The following is a 21,702-nucleotide window of genomic DNA, read 5'->3' on the forward strand; positions in this document are numbered from 1 at the left end:
GTAAGTGAATATTTAAAATGCTATTTCTGAGTAATGTTGACTACCCAATATGACGGGTATCTTTTTGGCTGCTTTGTTGTCTAAAGGCTGTACTCAGATTATTGCATGGTTTGCTTTCTCGGACACATCGGTTGCATTAAGGATACGTTTATCTAAAGTTCCATGTATAATAGTCGTATCTTTATCAATGTTTATTATGAGTATTTCTGTAAATTGATGTGGCTCTGCACAATCATCGCATGTTTTAGAACTACTGAACGTAACGCACCAAAGAAAAATCAGATTTTTTGATATAAATCTGAACTTTATCAAACAAATCATACATGTATTGTATAACATGAAGTCCTATGAGTGTCATCTGATGAAGATCATCAAAGGTTAGTGATTCATTTTTATCTCTATTTCTGCTTTTTGTGACTCCTCTCTTTGGCTGGAAAAACATCTGTTTTTCTGTGGCTTGGTGGTGACCTAACATAACCGTTTGTGGTGCTTTCGCTGTAAATCCTTTTTGAAATCAGACACTGTGGTTGTATGCTTGAGGAATTTTAATTATGAGATTTTTGTTGTTTTGAATTTGGCGGCCTGCACTTTCACTGGCTGTTGGTGGGGGGGTTCCCCAGTCCTAGACAGGTTAGCGGAACCCCAGTCCTAGACAGGTTAAGGCACATGAAAGTTCACATGTTCGAGAAGGCCTTTCTGCCCAAAAATGCATTTTTCAAAAAATATATTTTTTACATTCAAACATCTTTTGCGTTCAAAGTCGTGACTTGTGACATATGCCTAGTTTCCTGAATCGGGTCACATATATGTTAAAGAGGGCAGGGCTTACGCTGCATCCCTGTCTCACCCCACGGCCCCTTGGAAAGAAATGTGTGTTTTTTGCCAATTTTAGCTGCACAATTGTTGTTTGTTGTTTATGTTTTTCCCCCAACACCACTTTCCATCAGTTTGTTTAGCAGACCTTCATGTCAAATTGAGTCAAAAGCTTTTTTGAAATCAACAAAGCAAGTGAAGATTTTGCCTTTGTTTTGGTTTGTTTGTTTGTAATTTAGGGTGTGCAGGGTGAATCTTTGATCTGTCATACAGAAATTTGGTAAAAAGACGATTAGTATATTGTTTTTACTGAGGAAATGTTAATAATAATGCAGAGGATTTTCCCAAGGTTGCTGTTGACACCTATCCCACAGTAGTTATTTGGGTAAAATTTGTTTCCACTTTTGTGCATTGGGGTGATCAGTTCTTGGTTCCACATTTTCAGGAAGATGCCAGAGCTAAGGATGATGTTAAAGAGTTAAAGTATAGCCAATTGAAATTTGTGGTCTGTATATTTTGTAATTTCATTTAGGATACCATCAACACCACAGGCCTTTTTGGGTTGGAAGGTTTGCATTTGTCCTGTAGGTCATTTCATGTAATTGGAGAATCCAGTGGGTTGTGGTAGTCTTCAATAGTTAATTCTAAGATTTGTATTTGATCACGTATATGTTTTTGCTGTTTGTTCTTTGATATAGGGCCAAAAAGATTGGAGAAGTGGTTTATACATACAGTACATCTCCATTTTGGATAGATAACTCTTCGTGTTGTTTTTTTAGTGTTTTCCAATTTTCCCAGAAGTGGTTAGAGTCTATGGATTATTTTCTGACGTGCTGTTCCTTCTTTTTTGTAGTGTATTTTTGTATTGTTTTAGTGATTCACCATAGTGAAAGCGTAGGCTCAGGTTCTCTGGGTCTCTATGTTTTTGGTTGGAAAAGTTTCTCAATTTCTTTCTCAGGTTTTTAGATTCTTCATCAAACCATTTTTCATTGTTGTTCATTTTCTTAGGTTTCTGCTTGAAATGTTTAGATTTGATGGGGAAGCTGAGGTCAAATATACTGTTTAGGTTTTCTACTGCCAAGTTTACACCTTCACTATTACAGTGAAATGTTTTGTCCAGGTAGTTGTCTAAGAGAGATTGAATTAGTTGTTGCCTAATAGTTTTTTTGTAGGCTTCCACACTACTTTCCTTCCATATATTGGATATCTAAATATTATTGAGTTCATTTCGCTCAATGACTCATGATTGAGTTCAAGTAGACTGTGATTTTGCTGTGATCTGATGATCTGTGATCTGGGGTGTCAGCGGGCTGACTGTGAATTCTCTCTCTCTATTTCTCTCTCTCAATTCAATTCAATTCAATTCGCTTTATTGGCATGACGTAACAATGTACATATTGCCAAAGCTTATTTTGGATATTCACAATATAAAAATAAATAAAAATGAGAATCAAAATTGTCAACGGGACAACAGTAACAACAATAATCAAGGGTCAAAATAACCATACATTCAACAATAACAATGAGCATACAGTAGAGTACATGTGCAGGTTGATTGGTCTGTCAGACACTGTCCCTCAACTTTTGGCAGTCAGCAATGTAGTGTGCTGCCAACCCACAGCTCTCTGCGTCCTCCCCCAACAGGACGGGTAGCTTACTCTCATTAGAGAGGTCTTCAAATTTGGGAAAATGACACTCTCTAATTGTTTTAGATTTTTTAAATTTTGTTTTTACATGCAGCTCCGTCTCAGGTTCTGCTGTTGTGCAGTGGTTGCACAGCCTTTCCTCTACAGGGAGCCAGGTTTTTCTGTGTCTACCCTTCTCAATGGCAAGGCTGTCAAGGTTTTGATCAGTAACCATGGTCAAATTTAGTCACGGTGTACTGTCGATTTAGGGCCAGATAGCACAGCATTTTGCTTTGTGCTTGTGTTTCCCAATAAGCAATATAGTTTTGTTTTGACTGTGTTGTAATTTGGTTTATCCTGATTGATTGGATGTTCTGGTCCTGAGGTTTCCGTATGTTAGTAGAACAAGTATGTGAACTCAGGACCAGCTGGATGAGGGGACTCTTTTCTTTGCTCAGCTCTTGGCATTGCAGGGCTTGGTAATGATATGAGAGGGGGTCACTGTATTTTAGATGTTTCCAAAACTCAATTGCTCTTTTTTGAGTTTTTATTATTAGTGGATATTGGCCTAATTCTGCCCTGCATGCATTGTTTGTAGTTTTCCTCTGGACATGTAGGAGAATCTTACAGAACTCTGCATGCAGCGTTTCAATGGGGTGTTTGTCCCATTTGATGAAATCTTGTTTTGCAAGTGGACCCCACATCTCTCTTTTAGCATTACTCATACTTGGGGTGGACAGCATTAGCATTGATTTTGCCAAATGGATGTTTTGTGGATGCAAGGTATTCCAAATAAACTAACTTAGCTTTCTTTATGAAAGGGATCCTTTTAACGTAATGGAAACGGTCATATTGTCTATTGACCACTTGACATATTTTTAAAAGCAGGCATTCATTCAGTGACTATGATTGACTTGGGCTGCTTTTTTTCTCCATCTGTTTTCCTTTGACCCTCAAATATGATTTTTTTTTTATTTTAAATAATTGCTTGAAATTATACATGCTTTCCTGCAGTAGACATGTGTCCTAGACTGGTGGACTTTAGAGTGAGGATTGGAGAGTGATCCGGGCTTTGGGATCAGACGGAGGGGATTCCCCAGCCCCATTCACAAGGATACAGCCCTAAGTGATAGCTGAGACAGGGGGCCAGGGCCGGTAGTGTCTGGATGCCACACACATGCTGCCTCTTTGGCCTTTCCCTGTCACAGAGGCACCACGAAGGTTAGGGTGGGCTTGGGGGATGGGAGACAAGGCCCTCCTGCATTTTAGGGTCAGGTTCTGTAGGCTTAGTATTCTGCTGAGGGGTAGGAGGACAGCATTGAAGGATATGTTCATTTTAGACCTCACAATTCTATGCTTCCTTACCCTGACACTAGTATATGAGCCAGGGGAGACTTCGGATTTTCTTTAATGAATAAACAGCCACTACTTACCCAGTAACACTGAATGTCATTACATTTGTAATTAAGTCTCCCACCCCTTCTCTAGACTGGACCACTGTGGAACATAAGCCATTGTTACCTTACATCCACGCAGTTTCAGCCTGGCATCATGTCAAACAACCTGCCAAAGCTTAATTTGCAAATGTAAACAGCTCCACTCTTAGTTCCTCTCGACACTCATTAACTCACCCTAATTAGCATTTACATGGAAAAACAACATCAGCAAACAAAAAGGCATGGAAGTGCCTGTTGATTTATATTGTATCTCATAAACTAAACAAAAAAATACATTTATTTTTTAAATACATTTTAACCTGTTTTCTCCCCAATTTCGTGGTATCCAATTGTTAGTAATTACTATCTTGTCTCATCGCTCCAAACGAGCTTCAATGCCATACAACACTCCTTCCGTGGCCTCCAACTGCTAGTAAAACCAAACGCATGCTTTTCAACCGTTCGCTGCCTGCACCCGCACGCCCGACTAGCATCACCACCCTGGATGGTTCCGACCTAGAATATGTGGACATCTATAAGTACCTAGGTGTCTGGCTAGACTGTAAACTCTCCTTCCAGACTCATATCAAACATCTCCAATCTAAAATCAAATCTAGAGTCGGCTTTCTATTCCGCAACAAAGCCTCCTTCACTCATGCCGCCAAACTTACCCTAGTAAAACTGACTATCCTACCGATCCTCGACTTCGGCGATGTCATCTACAAAATAGGTTCCAACACTCTACTCAGCAAACTGGATGCAGTTTATCACAGTGCCATCCGTTTTGTTACTAAAGCACCTTATACCACCCACCACTGCGACCTGTATTCTCTAGTCGGCTGGCCCTCGCTACATATTCGTCGCCAGAACCACTGGCTCCAGGTCATCTACAAGTCCATGCTAGGTAAAGCTCCGCCTTATCTCAGTTCACTGGTCACAATGGCAACACCCACCCGTAGCACGCGCTCCAGCAAGTGTATCTCACTGATCATCCATAAAGCCAACACCTCATTTGGCCGCCTTTCGTTCCAGTTCTCTGCTGCCTGTGGCTGGAACGAATTGCAAAAATCGCTGAAGTTGGAGACTTTTATCTACCTCACCAACTTCAAACATCTGCTGTATGAGCAGCTAACCGATCGCTGCAGCTGTACATAGTCTATCGGTAAATAGCCCACCCAATTTTACCTACCTCATCCCCATACTGTTTATATTTATTTACTTTTCTGCTTTTTTGCACACCAATATCTCTCTCTACCTGTACATGACCATCTGATAATTTATCACTCCAGTGTTAATCTGCAAAATTGTCATTATTCGCCTACCTCCTCATGCCTTTTGCACACAATGTATATAGACTCTCTTTTTTTCTACTGTGTTATTGACTTGTTAATTGTTTACTCCATGTGTAACTCTGTGTTGTCTGTTTACACTGCTATGCTTTATCTTGGCCAGGTCGCAGTTGCAAATGAGAACTTGTTCTCAACTAGCCTACCTGGTTAAATAAAGGTGAAATAAAAAAAATACAGAAAAATAAAAATTCGCTACAACTCCCGTACGGGCCCGGGAGAGATGAAGGTCGAAAGCCATGCGTCCTCCAAAACACAACCCAACCAAGCCACACTGCTTCTTAACACAACGCGCCTCCAACCCGGAAGCCAGCCGCACCAATGTGTCGGAGGAAACACCATGCACCTGGCTACCTTTGATAGCGCGCACCCGGATGACACTAGGCCAATTGTGCGTCGCCCCATGGACCTCCCGGTCGCGGCCGGCTGCGACAGAGCCTGGGTGCGAACCCGGAGTCTCTGGTGGCACAGCTAGCGCTGCGATGCAGTGCCCTAGACCACTGCGCCACCCGGAAGGCCCTAACAAAAAAACAAAAAACAAAAAACAAACAAAAAAAACAGACAAACAAAAAAATATTAACCGGCAACCCAACCTTGAAATGAGGGTCTGTTGAAGTTCCAAAGTTTAGCATTTCATTTGAGTTCTACCAGATTTAGGTCTGGTGTCTGAGCTCTGTTACATGCCCAGTAGGGCCTGAAACAAATCATATTCTGTAGGAGTTCTCTTAGGGTTGTTATGGCCAAAGGCTGCAGAATACAGGACAAACAAGCAAGCCTTCCTAAAGAACATCATTCGAAAAGCTACACAGGCTAAAAGAAACGATGAAGCTGGCTCTTACAGTGCAGCTGTGTCATCTCTCTCCATAAGGCCACCACCCAAGGACATCTGCATACCATTTTCCTCATTAAGGTTTTGTTCCACAGTAATACAGTAATGCAGCCTGCCTCTGTAGGATCCTTGTTTTAGAGGGTTGTAATAGTTGTGAAATTGTGAATACAAATAACGTCTCCCAACATTACTTGGAGACAATAACACAAACATGATACAGCAGCTGTACAATAACACAGCATAGAACTATACATACTGGACTATAGGTTTGTAAAGTTTTCATGCAACGCTCGTAGTCGTCATCGTCCATTTTCTATTTTCCATTTGACTGGTCACAACGGGAACAACTCTTTAGGACTACCACTGTAAGATACACTCTCCCATCTTCTCCGATCAGATTACAGCAGGCTCCTGGGGAAAGTAGGTTGCACAAACGCTAATACAGCCAATACTTCGTTAATCCCATTGGTTAGGCCTAATCCCTTGTCATTGATTTTTATTGTTTCTCTTTGACTTTCAGGGGAACAGGTGGATTTAGGGGGAGTCCCCCCCCACCCCTTTTCCCCCACGTGGGCCAGCCCCCTAACAATTTGAGTTCTAGCCAATGAGCTTCCGCCCCTCACCATTTGAGTGACAGCTAGCAAGATGCACACACAGTAGAGCGAGGGAGAGAGCAATGACATGGTGCGAATATCTGCATATACAGCATGTGACATGGTACGTCATTTTTAGGGACCACTTTGGCACATGAACGCTACTTTCAGAACTACTGGCTAAAAACGATACAAAGTACTGACGGATTTCTTTAACCAAAAAGGTCAATCCAATAACCCTGTTGTCACCATTGGAGAAACATTAAAAGGTGCAGTATCTGATCTATGTACTGTATGGAGTTTACTTAGAGTACAACAATTAAGGATACCTTCTTAATATTGAGTTGCACCCCTCCCTCACCCCCTGCTTTTGCCCTCAGAACAGCCTCAATTTGTTGGGGCATGGACTCAACAAGGTGTCGAACGTGTTCCACAGGGATCCTGGCCCATGTTGACTCCAATACTTCCTACAGTTGTGTCAAGTTAGCTGAATGTCCTTTGGGTGATGGACCATTCTTAATACACGTGGAAAACTGTTTAGCGTGAAAAACTCAGCAGCGTTGCAGTTCTTGACATAAACCGCTGCACCTGGCACCTACTGCCATACCCCATTCAAAGGCACTTACATCTTTTGTCTTGCCCATTCACCCCCTGAATGGCACACATACACACTCCATGTCTCAATTGTCCCAATGCTTAAAAATCTTTCTTTAACCGGTCTCCTCCCCTTTATCTACACGGATTGATGGGGATTTAACAGCTGACATCAATAAGGGATCATAGCATTTTTTTTTACCTGATAACATACCCAACACATTATTTTGAATTAAATATTACAAATGAAATGTTCTCCAAACATGCACTAAAATACTGTGCACATCATCTGTAACAACCACCACAGAACATTCCCCAAACGTTCTAATGTAACAACACAAAGTACCAGTAACGTTTTCCCGGCAAACCAAAATGTGTTCTGTAAAAGTTCCCAGAACATTTATTAGGTTGCAACAAATGTTCTCATAACACCAAAACTGTCCAGTCGTGTTGATGATTATAAAATGCTTGTTTAAAACTGTTGCCTGATGTTGCAAGAACCTTCCCAGAACACATTTTGTCTGTTCATTAAAAGGTTCCCATAATGCTTCATTAGGTTGTGGGAACAGTCTGGTGGGAAATTTGTGGGGACGTCACGAAATATATGTTCCCAAAACATAAAAACTGTCCAGCTGTGTGCAAGATTATACAATGTTTATTTTAGGGTGGAAAGAACATTTACCTGATGTTACAAGAATGTTCACATAACACATTGTCTATTCTTTAAAGGTTCCCAGAATGTTTCATTAGGTTGTAGGAACAGTCTGTTGGGAACATTGTGTGGACATCACAAAAGATATGCTCCCAAAACACAGAAACTGTCCAGTTGTGTGGGTGATTCTACAATATATATTTTAGGGCGCAAAAAAAACATTCACCTGATGTTAAAATAACGTTCCCAGAACACATTTTTTATGTTCTTTAAAAGTTCATAGCACATTTCTTTAGGTTGTAAAAATTGTAATTTTCTTTAGAGAATACAATATTTTGTACAAGATACAGGTATATGTTCTCAAAACATAAAACGTTCAGGTTGTGCTGATTATTACAATGTAAGTTTTATGTTCTCAAACATTTCCTCAACGATTCCTTTTGAGATAGATGCCCAAAACATGAAAACTGTCCAGTTGTGCAGACATTCAGATAATATTTGTATCAGGGTGCACAAACATTCCTTTGATGTTGCACGAATGTTGACAGAACAGTTTTTTCAAAGGTTCCCAGAATTTGTATTAGGTTGTAGGAAGAGTGTAGGTACATTACAAGAGATAGGTATGCTCAGATGTGATGACATTACTACAATGATTGAGTTAGGTTGCACAGGATATTCCCTTAATGTTGTAAGAATGTTGACAGAACACCTTTGAATACTTATTGACACAAAACATTTCAGCTTTTTGTTTTTATTTTATTTGTAAACAGTGGCAAAGAAATCTCAATTGAATCCATTTTAAATTCAGGCTGTAACACAACAAATGTGTGGAAAAAGTCAAGGGGTTTGAAAACTTTCTGAAGGCACTGTATTTATTATGTATCATAGTTTTTCAGAATGATTATTGCATGCATTTGAATGTGTTTCGATCTATATGGACAAAAAGATACAATTGTTTTATTATTTAGTTTGACGTTTCTGAGCCAGTATTTAAAAAGCATATGAATACACCAGAATAGAAGTTATTTGAAGGAAGCTCTATCCAACTAAAATCCCATTTCATAAGACTTTCATCACACGTAATGAAGAAAGAAAATCATAAAATACACAGCATATGAAGAGGAGGGGATCATTTTAACCCTTGTGTGGTGTTCATGTTTTTGTTATTGACCCAATGTTCGCAGGTCTGATGGACCCACAACATTATTAGGTTTTTAAAACAATACAGCCATAACAATTTACGTAAGAATACTTAATAATTAGATGTTGACTTACATCAATTACAAGCAATATAGACAGCAAACATGGTTAATATTTGCCATTTACCTCTGGCAACTCCGGGATGCTTGGCTTCTAGGCAAAATTGCAAAGAAAAAGCCATATCTCAGACTGGCCAATAAAAAGTAAAGATTAAGATGGGCAAAAGAAAACAGACACTGGACAGAGGAACTCTGACTAGAAGGCCAGCATCCCGGAGTCGCCTCTTCACTGTTGACGTTGAGACTGGTGTTTTGCTGGTACCATTTAATGAAGCTGCCAGTTGAGGACTTGTGAGGAGTCTGTTTCTCAAACTAGACACTCTAATGTACTTGTCTTCTGGCTCAGTTGTGCAAGAGGACTCCTCTTTCTATTCTGGTTGGCGCCAGTTTGCGCTGTTCTGTGAATGGAGTAGTACACAGCGTTGTACGAGATCTTCAGTTTCTTGAAAGTTTCTCGCATGGAATAGCCTTCATTTCTTAGAACAAGAATAGACTGATGAGTTTCAGAAGAAAGGTATTTGTTTCTGGCCATTTTGAACCTGTAATCGAACCCACAAATGCTGATGCTCCACATACTCAGCTAGTCTAAAGAAGTTTTATTGCTTCTTTAATCAGAACAACAGTTTTCAGCTGTGCTAACAAACTTGCAAAAGGGATTTCTAATGATCAATAAGCCTTTTAAAATGATAAACTTGGATTAGCAAACACAACGTACCATTGTAACACAGGAGTTATGGTTGCTGATAACGCCTCTGTACGCCTATGTAGATATTCCATTCAAAATCAGCTCTTTCCAGTTACAAAAGTCGTTTACAACATAGAAAAGGTCCACACTGTATTTCTGATAAATTTTATGTTATTTGAATGGACAGAAAATAGCTTTTACACTATAGTGTATAGTTACAGCAGTAGGAGATTCAGACGCACACATGCAACAACATCACTCACACTGACTTCTGATATTGGAGTTTCTGGTTCTGTAGGTCGGGCGGATGGGGCACCAGCATCCTCCTCCTGAATCCTCCTCACGCTGGATGCAGAAGTTGGGGTCCTTGGGATATGTGGCCTCCTCTGGATTTGAAGTCTTACCAATGACTTGCCCCGCTGAAGAGGGGAACAGAGTGGGGCAACAGACAGATATAGGGGAGGTAATGACAGAGGTGATTGAGTCCAGGTGAGTCCAATAATCGCTGATGCGCGTGACGGGGGAAGGCAAGTGTGCGTAATGATGGTGGCAGGAGTGCGTAATGCTGGGGATCTGGGCAACCCATGAGCGCCAGAGGGGAAGAGCGGGAGCAGGTTGTGACAGGTATTAGATAAAACTGAAATATACAATTTTCTAAATGTTTTCTAAATGTTCTGAGGACCTCCAAGACAAGGTCAAATGTATATTTGTCTAGTTAAATAAAGGTAAAATAAAAAAATAAAAAAATTAAATATATGTACATACAGTGGGGCAAAAAAGTATTTAGTCAGCCACCAATTGTGCAAGTTCTCCCACTTAAAAAGATGAGAGAGGCCTGTAATTTTCATCATAGGAACACTTAAACTATGACAGACAAAATGAGAAAAAAAATCCAGAAATCACATTGTAGGATATTTAATGAATTTATTTGCAAATTATGGTGGAAAATAAGTATTTGGTCAATAACAAAAGTTTATCTCAATACTTTGTTATATACCCTTTGTTGGCAATGACAGAGGTCAAAAGTTTTCTGTAAGTCTTCACAAGGTTTTCACACACTGTTGCTGGTATTTTGGCCCATTCCTCCATGCAGATCTCCTCTAGAGCAGTGATGTTTTGGGGCTGTTGCTGGGCAACACGGACTTTCAACTCCCTCCAAAGATTTTCTATGGGGTTGAGATCTGGAGACTGGCTAGGCCACTCCAGGACCTTGAAATGCTTCTTACAAAGCCACTCCTTTGTTGCCCGGGCGGTGTGTTTGGGATCATTGTCATGCTGAAAGACCCAGCCATGTTTCATCTTCAATGCCCTTGCTGATGGAAGGAGGTTTTCACTCAAAATCTCACGATACATGGCCCCATTCATTCTTTCCTTTACACGGATCAGTCGTCCTGGTCCCTTTGCAGAAAAACAGCCCCAAAGCATGATGTTTCCACCCCCATGCTTCACAGTAGGTATGGTGTTCTTTGGATGCAACTCAGCATTCTTTGTCCTCCAAACACGATGAGTTGAGTTTTTACCAAAAAGTTATATTTTGGTTTCATCTGACCATATGACATTCTCCCAATCTTCTTCTGGATCATCCAAATGCTCTCTAGCAAACTTCAGACGGGCCTGGACATGTACTGGCTTAAGCAGGGGGACACGTCTGGCACTGCAGAATTTGAGTCCCTGGCGGCGTAGTGTGTTACTGATGGTATGCTTTGTTACTTTGGTCCCAGCTCTCTCAGGTCATTCACTAGGTACCCCCGTGTGGTTCTGGGATTTTTGCTCACCGTTCTTGTGATCATTTTGACCCCACAGGGTGAGATCTTGCGTGGAGCACCAGATCGAGGGAGATTATCAGTGGTCTTGTATGTCTTCCATTTCCTAATAATTGCTCTCACAGTTGATTTCTTCAAACCAAGCTGCTTACCTATTGCAGATTCAGTCTTCCCAGCCTGGTGCAGGTCTACAATTTTGTTTCTGGCTGTCCTTTGACAGCTCTTTGGTCTTAGCCATAGTGGAGTTTGGAGTGTGACTGTTTGAGGTTGTGGACAGGTGTCTTTTATCCTGATAACAAGTTCAAACAGGTGCCATTAATACAGGTAACAAGTGGAGGACAGAGGAGCCTCTTAAAGAAGAAGTTACAGGTCTGTGAGAGCCAGAAATCTTGCTTGTTTGTAGGTGACCAAATACTTATGTTCCACCATAATTTGCAAATAAATTAATAAAAAATCCTACAATGTGATTTTCTGGATTTATTTTCTTCTCGTTTTGTCTGTCATAGTTGAAGTGCACCTATGATGAAAATTACAGGCCTCTCTCATCTTTTTAAGTGGGAGAACTTGCACAATTGGTGGCTGACTAAATACTTTTTTGCCCCACTGTCTATTGCTTGAACATCAATAGAATATTATGTTAAACCTAACAAATATGCTATGAACGTCATAAAACCGGACTTATTTTGAAATTGTGTTCTGTGCAACCTATGTGTATATCCCAAAAGTATTCTTGCAACATCCCAGACAACTCCCATAACTTAATTAAATGTTCTGGGAACCTTTAAAGATCTTAGACCAGGTGTTCTGTCAACATTCTTAACACATGAAGGGAATGTCCTGTGAAACATTGCATGAAAGTCATCACAACTGAGCATATTTTTTTGTCTCTTGTATTGTACCCACACGGTTCCCAAAACCTAATAAAAATGTCCTGGGGATCTTTAAATAACTCAGAAAGGCTGCTCTGTTAGCATTATCTGAATGTCAGTACAACTAGACATAATTAGTGTTTTGGAAACATGTCTCTTGTCATATCCTCACAATGTTCACACAACCTAAATAAACATTCTGGGAACCTTTAAAGAATAGACAAAATGTGTTCTGGGAATGTTCTTGTAACATCAGGTGAATGTTTATTGCACCCTAAAATAAACATTCTAGAATCATCTGCACGACTGGATAGTTTTTGTGTTTCTCACTGTTCCAATAACCTAATGAAACATTCTGGGAACCTGTAGAGAACAAACAAAATATGTTCTAGGAATGTTCTTGCAACATCAGGCGAATGTTTTTTTCCCAAACATTATATAATCATCAGCACGACTGGACAGTTTTTGTGTTATGAGAACATTTGGCGTGACCCTAACAAATATTTTGGGAACTTTCACAGAACCAATGTTGGTTTGTTGGGACATAACTGCAATAGTTAAATGTCACTATATCCTAATGAGATTTTGGAACATTTGGGGTCAAGTCCTTAGGCTGTCAGTCAGTCAGGAGTAAAGAGTGAAAGCTTAGGTATCTTTCCTTACAAAGTGAGAAGTGAACAAGAAAGGACGGACAACAACAAAGGAGCCCTTTGGCATTTGTGGGGTGGCTGGAAAGCACATTACAATGTTACACTGTCCAAATGACGACTTCCTACGCCGACGCCGGGCTGATGGACGGGGAGTATGGAACACGGGATAGAAGGGCCCCATTCATATCCAAAAGCAAACAGAGGTCTGGAAAATAAATACAAAGAGTAAATACCCTCATTCTGACTGAGAAATTATAGGCTCTGAACCCCTTCCCAGTCCCATGAAGTCACAGAGTCAGGGGAAATATACAGAGTTTCAACTTTAGCCTGGTTCTCTCTGATGACTTTAAGGACTCCATGAAAATGTTGGCTGCTACTCAACCATGTCTTAAAATGATTAAAAATATACAATAGAACTGTAGAAAACGTGCAATAGGCCGCCAGTAGGTTACAGACTGGATTTCTGTATTCTGGACTATTTTGAAAGTCGGGATATTATCTCAGGGCTCCAAAGAGGGCTACATTTTACAGTAGCAGCTGAGAACCACTTTGAAAATGGATAGATTATAAAATATCCGCCATAATACTAGGCCTATTACTGTACTAGGTAACCTAGTACGGGTATGCTATGGTAACAAGCATTGGATTACATAATACTCCGAACCTACGGCCCTTATCCTAAATGTAATTAAACCTCCAACACAAACAATTCATCCTCAGATTAACGTTAGTAACAATATGCTTTACATTCTATATCAGTTGAATCAAATCTGCAATAGGTTTTTTTAAAACCCCTGATCGACGAACAGATGATGTGGAGGCCCCTGACCTAATTCTCAGAACAATAGACAAACAAGGGGCCATGGTCACAGCAGTGTGGGAAGAGTGGAGAGGGGCTGTAGACAGCTATAGGCGTGGAGGGTAATGTGTGTGTCTGTGCGTGTGCATGCGTGCGTATGTGTGCACGTTCATGCATGCATGCGTGCGTGTGTGTATGTGTGCCTGGAGGGTCCTATGCACTTTCATCCCATCCCAGGCTGACCAAACAGATCAGGCCGCTGCCCAGTGAAACGCTCTGACAGGTGGATGCTTGGCCCGGCTATGGACGATCGGGTGGTAATGAGGGTAATGAGCATGGGGTGAGTTAGGGGTGACGTCTCGGACGAAGAAGGGGTGACTGTTTGTTCTGAGGAGTGAGGAGAGGGGCTGATGTGTGGTGGCGTTGGTGGTGGCGGAGCAGCCATAATGTGGGGTGTGAGGATGAAGAGGGTTTGGTGAGGGGGGGGGGGGGGGGGGGTTATTGAGATGGGAGTCCCCCTTATTCCCCACACACAGATTCTGTGGGATCTCGGATCTTTAATGAATAACTGTGTTTAGACAGTAGTTACATCATGTGAGACAGCCCCCATCGTTTATACTCCCTTATCAACATAATTTGGGTCTTGAGACAATGCGAAGTAGTTGTCGCTTTTTTTGTCTTAACCCCACGAAAGAGGTGAATAGTTACTGAGAGCTCCAGACAAAGGAGAGAAGCGAGAGAAGCGCTCATTATTGGTTGGTGTCCATACAGAGCTGATATGGAAAGCTGCATTCTATGCCCATGTATTTTTCTCTGTCTGACCTCCATTCTTTGCTCATTATTCCACATCATCATAACTGACCAACAAAATCAGCATTCCAATAGAATGATCAATATAGTTGTTCATCAGAAGAAAAAAAAAATACCCGCTCGCCGGGAGGTCCTTTGGGTAGTCTGACCATGTGCAGTTATTTGATGGTCCAAAGACACCCTTCTTGCAGTCTTCTTGACTACATTAAAATGTTTGTCATGTTTTTTTTCCGTCTTATTCTTGGAAACATTTGATGAAGAGAACTCATGTTACTAAATATTACTTCCCCAGGGACGTATCAAAATAGCCTCTAATGGTTTTATATCTCTCTACCAATATTGCCCTGAACAGGCAGCCAAGCCAAGCAGGCTTTCCCCTAGCTACTAATATTTCTTATCGGCAGGAAACTGTCTCAGACCTCCTGTGTCTGTTTTGGCCTGAGGAGCACGGTCAGGAAACACTGACTCATTGTTGGCCTCCACTATCTCTGACTGTGGTATATTTCTGACGAGGCTTTGACACAATCAGTTTGTGTTACCATATGGCTCAACTAAAAAATGGCCGCCGGCAGCCGCACATCGCCAGGATTTCCAGGGTGGAGCTCCATACCCCAAACTATCACGGAGGGAGGAAAAAAAAGAAAGGAAGGGTCCAAAAGAAAGGAACAATTGAACGAATGTCTAAAATGGCGGCAATTAAAAATAAATTGTGCAGACAGTGACACCAACACACGCACAGGATGATGATCCGGGTAGATGATCTCTTCCTGAAGCCTTCGTAACATTAACCCATGCATGGAGTCAGAACAATGTTTGCAAGCATCCCACCTAGCAGGAAATGTGTACCACAACTGGAGAGCTCTGGTCATAGAATATGTACTGCATCTCAATTCAAATTGGTGTGGTCTGAAGGGCTAAAGGGTAAATGTGACAATATGTTTTTTATGTTAACATTTCCAACAATGGAGAAAATGGACTAGGCCTATCCTAATATGGAGCACTTATAAACATATGTTAAAATAGGAATGCTTTTAAAATCCTAAAACAACTCAAGCTTAGGAACTTCCTTCCCAGTCATAAACACAGTAAAACAGTAAACACACTTGGGCTTCAACATTTTTTGGGCCTGAACATTTTTGGGCCTCCACATTTTGGTTTCTCAACAGGTTTGGGTAGTCTAAACGTTCTCATTTCATTATGAGTACGGTCAATTGGTGATTGATGTGATATGATGGCATTACTAAATACAGCACTTGCATTTGGATATACAGTACCAGTCAAAAGGGTTTTTCTTGATTTTTACAATTTTCTACATTGTAGAATAAGAGTGAAGACATCAAAACTATAAATAAACCAATATATATTTTATATTTGAGAATCTTCATAATAGCCTTGATGACAGCTTTGCACACTCTTGGCATTCTCTCAACCAGCTTCATGACGTAGTCAACTGGAATGCATTTCAATTAACAGGTGGGCCTTGTTAAAAGTGAATATGTGGAATTTCTTTAGTTCTTAATGTGTTTGAGGCAATCAGTTGTGTTTTTTTTTTTTTTTACCTAGGCAAGTCAGTTAAAGAACAAATTCTTATGACGGCCTAGGAACAGTGGGTTAAATGCCTGTTCAGGGGCAGAATGACAGATTTGTACCTTGTCCAACGTTCTAACCATTAGGCTACCCTGCCGCCCCGTGTTGTGACAAGGTAGGGGTGGTGTACAGAAGATGGCCCTATTTGGTAAAATACCAAGTTCATATTATGGCAAGAACAGCTCAAATAAGCCAATAAATACGACAGACAGACAATTCATTTAAGACATCAATCAGTCAATCCGGAAAATTTCAAGAACTTTAAACGTTTCTTAAAGTGTAGTCGCAAAAAACGGCAAGCACTATGACGAAACTGGCTCTCGTGAGGACCGCCGTGTCTTTGTGAGACACAGAGTAGGTGAATGGATGATCTCTGCATGTGTGGTTCCCACCGTGAAGCATGGAGGAGGATGTGTGATGGTGTGGGGCTGTTTTGCTGGTGACACTGTCTGTGATTTATTTAGAATTCAAGGCACACTTAACCAGCATGGCTACCACAGCATTCTGCAGCGATACGCCATCCCATCAGGTTTGTGTTTAGTGGGACTATCATTTGTTTTTCAACAGGACAATGACCTGTGTAAGGGCTATTTGACCAAGAAGGAGAGTGATGGAGGGCTGCATCACATGACCTGGCCTCCACAATCACCCGACCTCAACCCAATTGAGATTGTATGGGATGTTGGACTGAGAAGTGAAGGAAAAGCAGCCAAAAGTGCTGAGCATGTGTGGGAACTCCTTCAAGACTGTTGTAAAAGCATTCCAGGTGAAGCTGGTTGAGCTGTCATCAAGGAGGCTGCTTTGAATAACCTAAATTATATTTTGATTTGTTTAACACTTTATTTGGTTGCTACATGATTCCATATGTGTTATTTCATAGTTTTGATGTCGTCGCTGTTATTCTACAATTAGAAAACAGTCAAAAATATAAAAAAAAACCTTGAAGGTGTGTCCAAACTTTTGATGGGTACCGTACATAGTAAGAGTGGGAACAATATTTACAACTAAAAGCCTTAGGTAAGTTTCCCTGAATGTAGCCTATGTTTAGAGCTATGCAATTCACCAACAACTTCTAGTTATCCAATGGTTTACTATCATCAATTTCTTTACATAGCCCTTCTCCACCTGTTTTCACTCTGCTCTTTGCCTTTTCACACACACACACACACACACACACACACACACACACACACACACACACACACACACACACACACACACACACACACACACACACACACACACACACACACACACACACACACACACACACTCTACAAATGAAGCTGTTTGCATGATTTCAGCAGTTCATTAGCTCTGAATGGCTTCCTATATAGCCAGGGCAGCTAGGCAGCAGAGATGGGGCAGAAGATAAAGGAGAACTCAGCTCGGGAATGAGGAGAGAGGGGAGACTGCAGCAGCATTAATGAATGGAGAAGAAGACCAAGTGGGTGGCTTGTCAAATTCCAGGAATTCCTTGGGAAAGCCTGAGAGCATCTAAAGGGGAAAATGAGTCTCTTTTTTAGCCATGCATGGATTCGTTTGTTTCAAAATGTCTGTTTAAATAAAGAGATGGAACTAGAGATGTTTTGTCTGTTGACCTGTCTTGTTTGTTGATATGATCGCATCATAGACAGTGCTCGACTTGGACAGGAACTTGAGGTCCTGTACCTAAATATATTCAGCATCGCCACTCAAAATGAGTATTTCAGTCCAAGTCAAGCACTGATCATAGCACTGTGACGAAAATCAATATCAAGCTGATCATAAAAGTTTTGGTAATGGGCCACCCGTCATCCTTTCTTTGAGGAAATCCCATCTGAAGCATAAATACTAATATGTAAGTTGGCATGACAGTTGCCGTGTGTGCGGTACGCTTACCACAACAACTTACCCGAGTGTGGATGGGAATGTGAGTAACCACCATTGTGTATTAATTGATTCAATTTGGATGCTCTTTGCATCACAAACCGGTAGGGCATACAACTTGATAAGCAGTCATGAGCCATGAATGATTGTTTTTAGTCTAAACAAACAATGAAATGGCCATTTATCCTTTATAGGCCATGTAGTTTTCCATAATAATTTGGATCGTTCAATTCAAGTCATTCAACGGGCGTTCAACTGTCTTTTAAGAAAACAGTCCGATTCCAGTCAGATGTTGAACCATTGAGTTAGCCCTTGCGGACTCACATCTACATGCACTTCTTCACAGAAGGAGTGCTAATCTAGGATCAGTTTTGCCTTTTAGATCACAATGACTGCAATTTTATGGACAGGGGGAAACCTGACGCTAGGTCAGCACAGCCGCACTACTCTGAGATGCTTTGTAAATACAGGCCCAGATCTTCAGTCGTACACGACGGATGGAGGGGGCCATGCAGGACTATATCTTTACAGTTCACACCTCAGCGACTGACTGATCTCCAACCCCCCTGCGGAGTAGCTCAACGGACCCCTTTAAGAGAAACAAATGCCTGGTCTTTGCATTCCAACAGTGACCTACTGATACACTACTGAGTTCATTGAGACTTCATCACAGTTGTGTGGGTGGAAGCGCCTTTTGACTGGGGGGAAGAATCAACTCATTGGGATTTGAAGTGGTCGGGATGAAATTGTCCAGAGAGAATGTGTGTGTGTGTGTGTGTGTGTGTTTGCGTGCGTGCGTGTGCGTGCGTATTCAAGCCTACTGTTAGTTGAACAAGTTGCTTACGTTGTTGTTTGGAAGATAGGCATCGCTTGTATTGGCTCCAGTGATGCTTTCCCATTCGGTATATACGTTTTTAGTATTGAGTCACTATAACTTACAACTGAACTATAAGACATAGTCAATGTATCCCAGGTGTGTGTGGTGACAATGGCTGTGCTCCGCAGTGGAGGTATGTACAGAGGCATACAGCTGGTTCTCTGGTCTCCTCTCCTCTGCAGCACTACCAGATTTAATATCAGAGAGGGTCAGGTTCTCATGGCCTGGTGGCCTGGGCAAAAGAGGCAGCATTCCTTCAATTCTTCTCTGCTGGGCAGCGAGCATCCCGCTCTCGAGCAGCAGCGACGAGGTCTGATGAGATTGGGCACAGGATGCCTGCCAAACAGGAGGTAGCTTGATTTTTGAAGGTGGTGGTGCAGGGACCCCCCTTGTCTCCCCCAGCTCTAGTTCACCCCCCCCACCCTCCCCTCCCCGTTTTTCTGTCATTCACATCACAGAAGGGCCACAGGGCGATAGTAACACAGTGAAGCAGAAGCTCTGATATTATTTTGTACGTAGGAGATATGTAGTCATGGAAGATATGTAGTCATGGAAGATATGTAGCGACTGGAAGATGACCTTTGCTGGTTAAGTTACATGCCGTGGCATACAAACACTTTCTAGAAAAGGACCTCTCTCTCGTACGGGAAAGTAAAAAAGAAAAATGTGGCAACACTATCCCAAAAGAACAATAGAAATGTAAAAAAAAGTTCTGAGAAAACAAATTGCGCGTTTCCAGCTGTGACCATGTTTTATTACACTCCAACCGCAAGAGCGGTACCACACAAAAGCCCTCATGTCGTATGGTTTGTGAAATGAGCCCCTGGTCTTGTCATGGTCCACCATTGGTGCCTCAAACAATACCCGGATTCTTCTCTCTGCAGAAAGTGATGCGACTCGCTCCTAATATATTTCAACATCAACAAAATAGAGCAAAAAAAAAATGAAGACCGCTTGTCAACCAACCCGTAAGAACGTCTGATGCATATAACTCTGGCACACAGCCAAGCATTCTATAGCAGAAAGAATAGCCTTCGCACTGAACCCCCCCCCCCCCCCCCCACTGTCATGTGTCCCAGTATTAAAGCTTTACAGGCCTCAGTGTTTCTCACTGTTCCCAAGCGGTGTGCAAAAAGCTTCCACTAAGGGGTCAATGACAGGCAGTGCTAGTCTGTATTGCCAAGCGCTATAATCACATTATACACTTCTCTATGGCTGAATTAGAGGGTGTCTCTGTTTTAGGGAGGTAGGTCAGGGGATTCTTCCTGGCACAAAACCCTCCACGCAGTTACACGCTGACACATTCTTTAATGAACTTTGTAGTTCAGCATTTAAGAACAAGCAACATTTCAGGTCACAAGGGAACTTAGTAGCGGTGCTTGAAATCCTGTTAGGCTGTGAATATGGACATCCTACAGGGAATTCAAGGTGAGGTAGCGAAAGGCAGAGCTGTGAAAATAATGTAATTAGACTACACCGTCTATGGTGACCACGCAAATTGTGTGGACTATTTCTCATTAAATGTCTACACATTTTCTAGATTATTCCATGCGTATTTTATATGGGTCTATTGCTGTAATATGATTATGTAATCGGATCATTTACTCAAGTGAGATCTCATCCATTTCAAACATTTTCTAGTAATATAATACATTTGAGTCATCGTTATCGCAGTGAGTTACCATGCGGAGTACCCGGCTGCTGGATCAATTGTTCGATTCCATATTAGAACATTAGAAGATATGAGACACTTCACTTGCATAACATTCCATAACACGAACCCTGACCTGAGAGCATGGCCAGTTGAGTATGGTTACATGGTACAATTGGCCGGTGGTCAGTATTCCTGTTACAATCAGCATCAGTCATTATTCTGGCTTACAGAATCTACCCTCTCATGCAATACAATTCTAGGACAACGTCAGCAACACACCCTGAAGATATTTATCTGCAGTTGGCACTCCCATCAAGACTCCCCTTCTCCTTTCTTAAAACAAGGGTATATGCTGTGTCATGCTAATTCTACACATTTCCCCCATGAGCCGGATTTAAAGCTTGAATTGCAGTGCGTTTATGTTGGGGGATACAAGAAGTACTGTGGATACCAATAACTTTGTGAGCCTCCCAGGCCCATGTTGTCCAGGGTTAAGAACACCAACTGTAGATGAACAATGTGACACTGTATCGTATTCCACCCTCTAAAGTTATTCCACGGATCCCTTGGACAAAATGTGTTGAATCTGTTATTAGTAATATTCATTCAAATATATATATTTTGAGATCTGGCCGTGGACCCCTTGCAGTACCACGTCCGCGGACCCCACTTTGAGAGACCCTGACATAGGGAATAGAGTGCCATTTGGAATTGACAAGAAGCAATTTGAGCGCAAGTTTCCCAACGTTCCCCCACACTGTGAGACTGACATCTCTGTGGCAGCACTTTGTGAAGTTCCTTTCCCTTTCCCTTTCCCCCCTGAACGGCCCTTACCAATCCACAGCTGTTAAAACTCTATAAATCACAGGGTAGCCCCACGGAAAAGGTACATTATTGTGTCCCTCCCGCATTCTCAAAGAAGGCCTATTTGCTGTGCCAGCGAGCCGCCTGACAACACGGAGTGAGAGAGGGCCCGTGGTTCCCCAAAGAGG

Source organism: Oncorhynchus mykiss, chromosome 1 (genome assembly GCF_057628025.1).
Source record: "Oncorhynchus mykiss isolate SJ-2025 chromosome 1, ASM5762802v1, whole genome shotgun sequence".
In the NCBI taxonomy this organism is placed as follows: domain Eukaryota; kingdom Metazoa; phylum Chordata; class Actinopteri; order Salmoniformes; family Salmonidae; genus Oncorhynchus; species Oncorhynchus mykiss.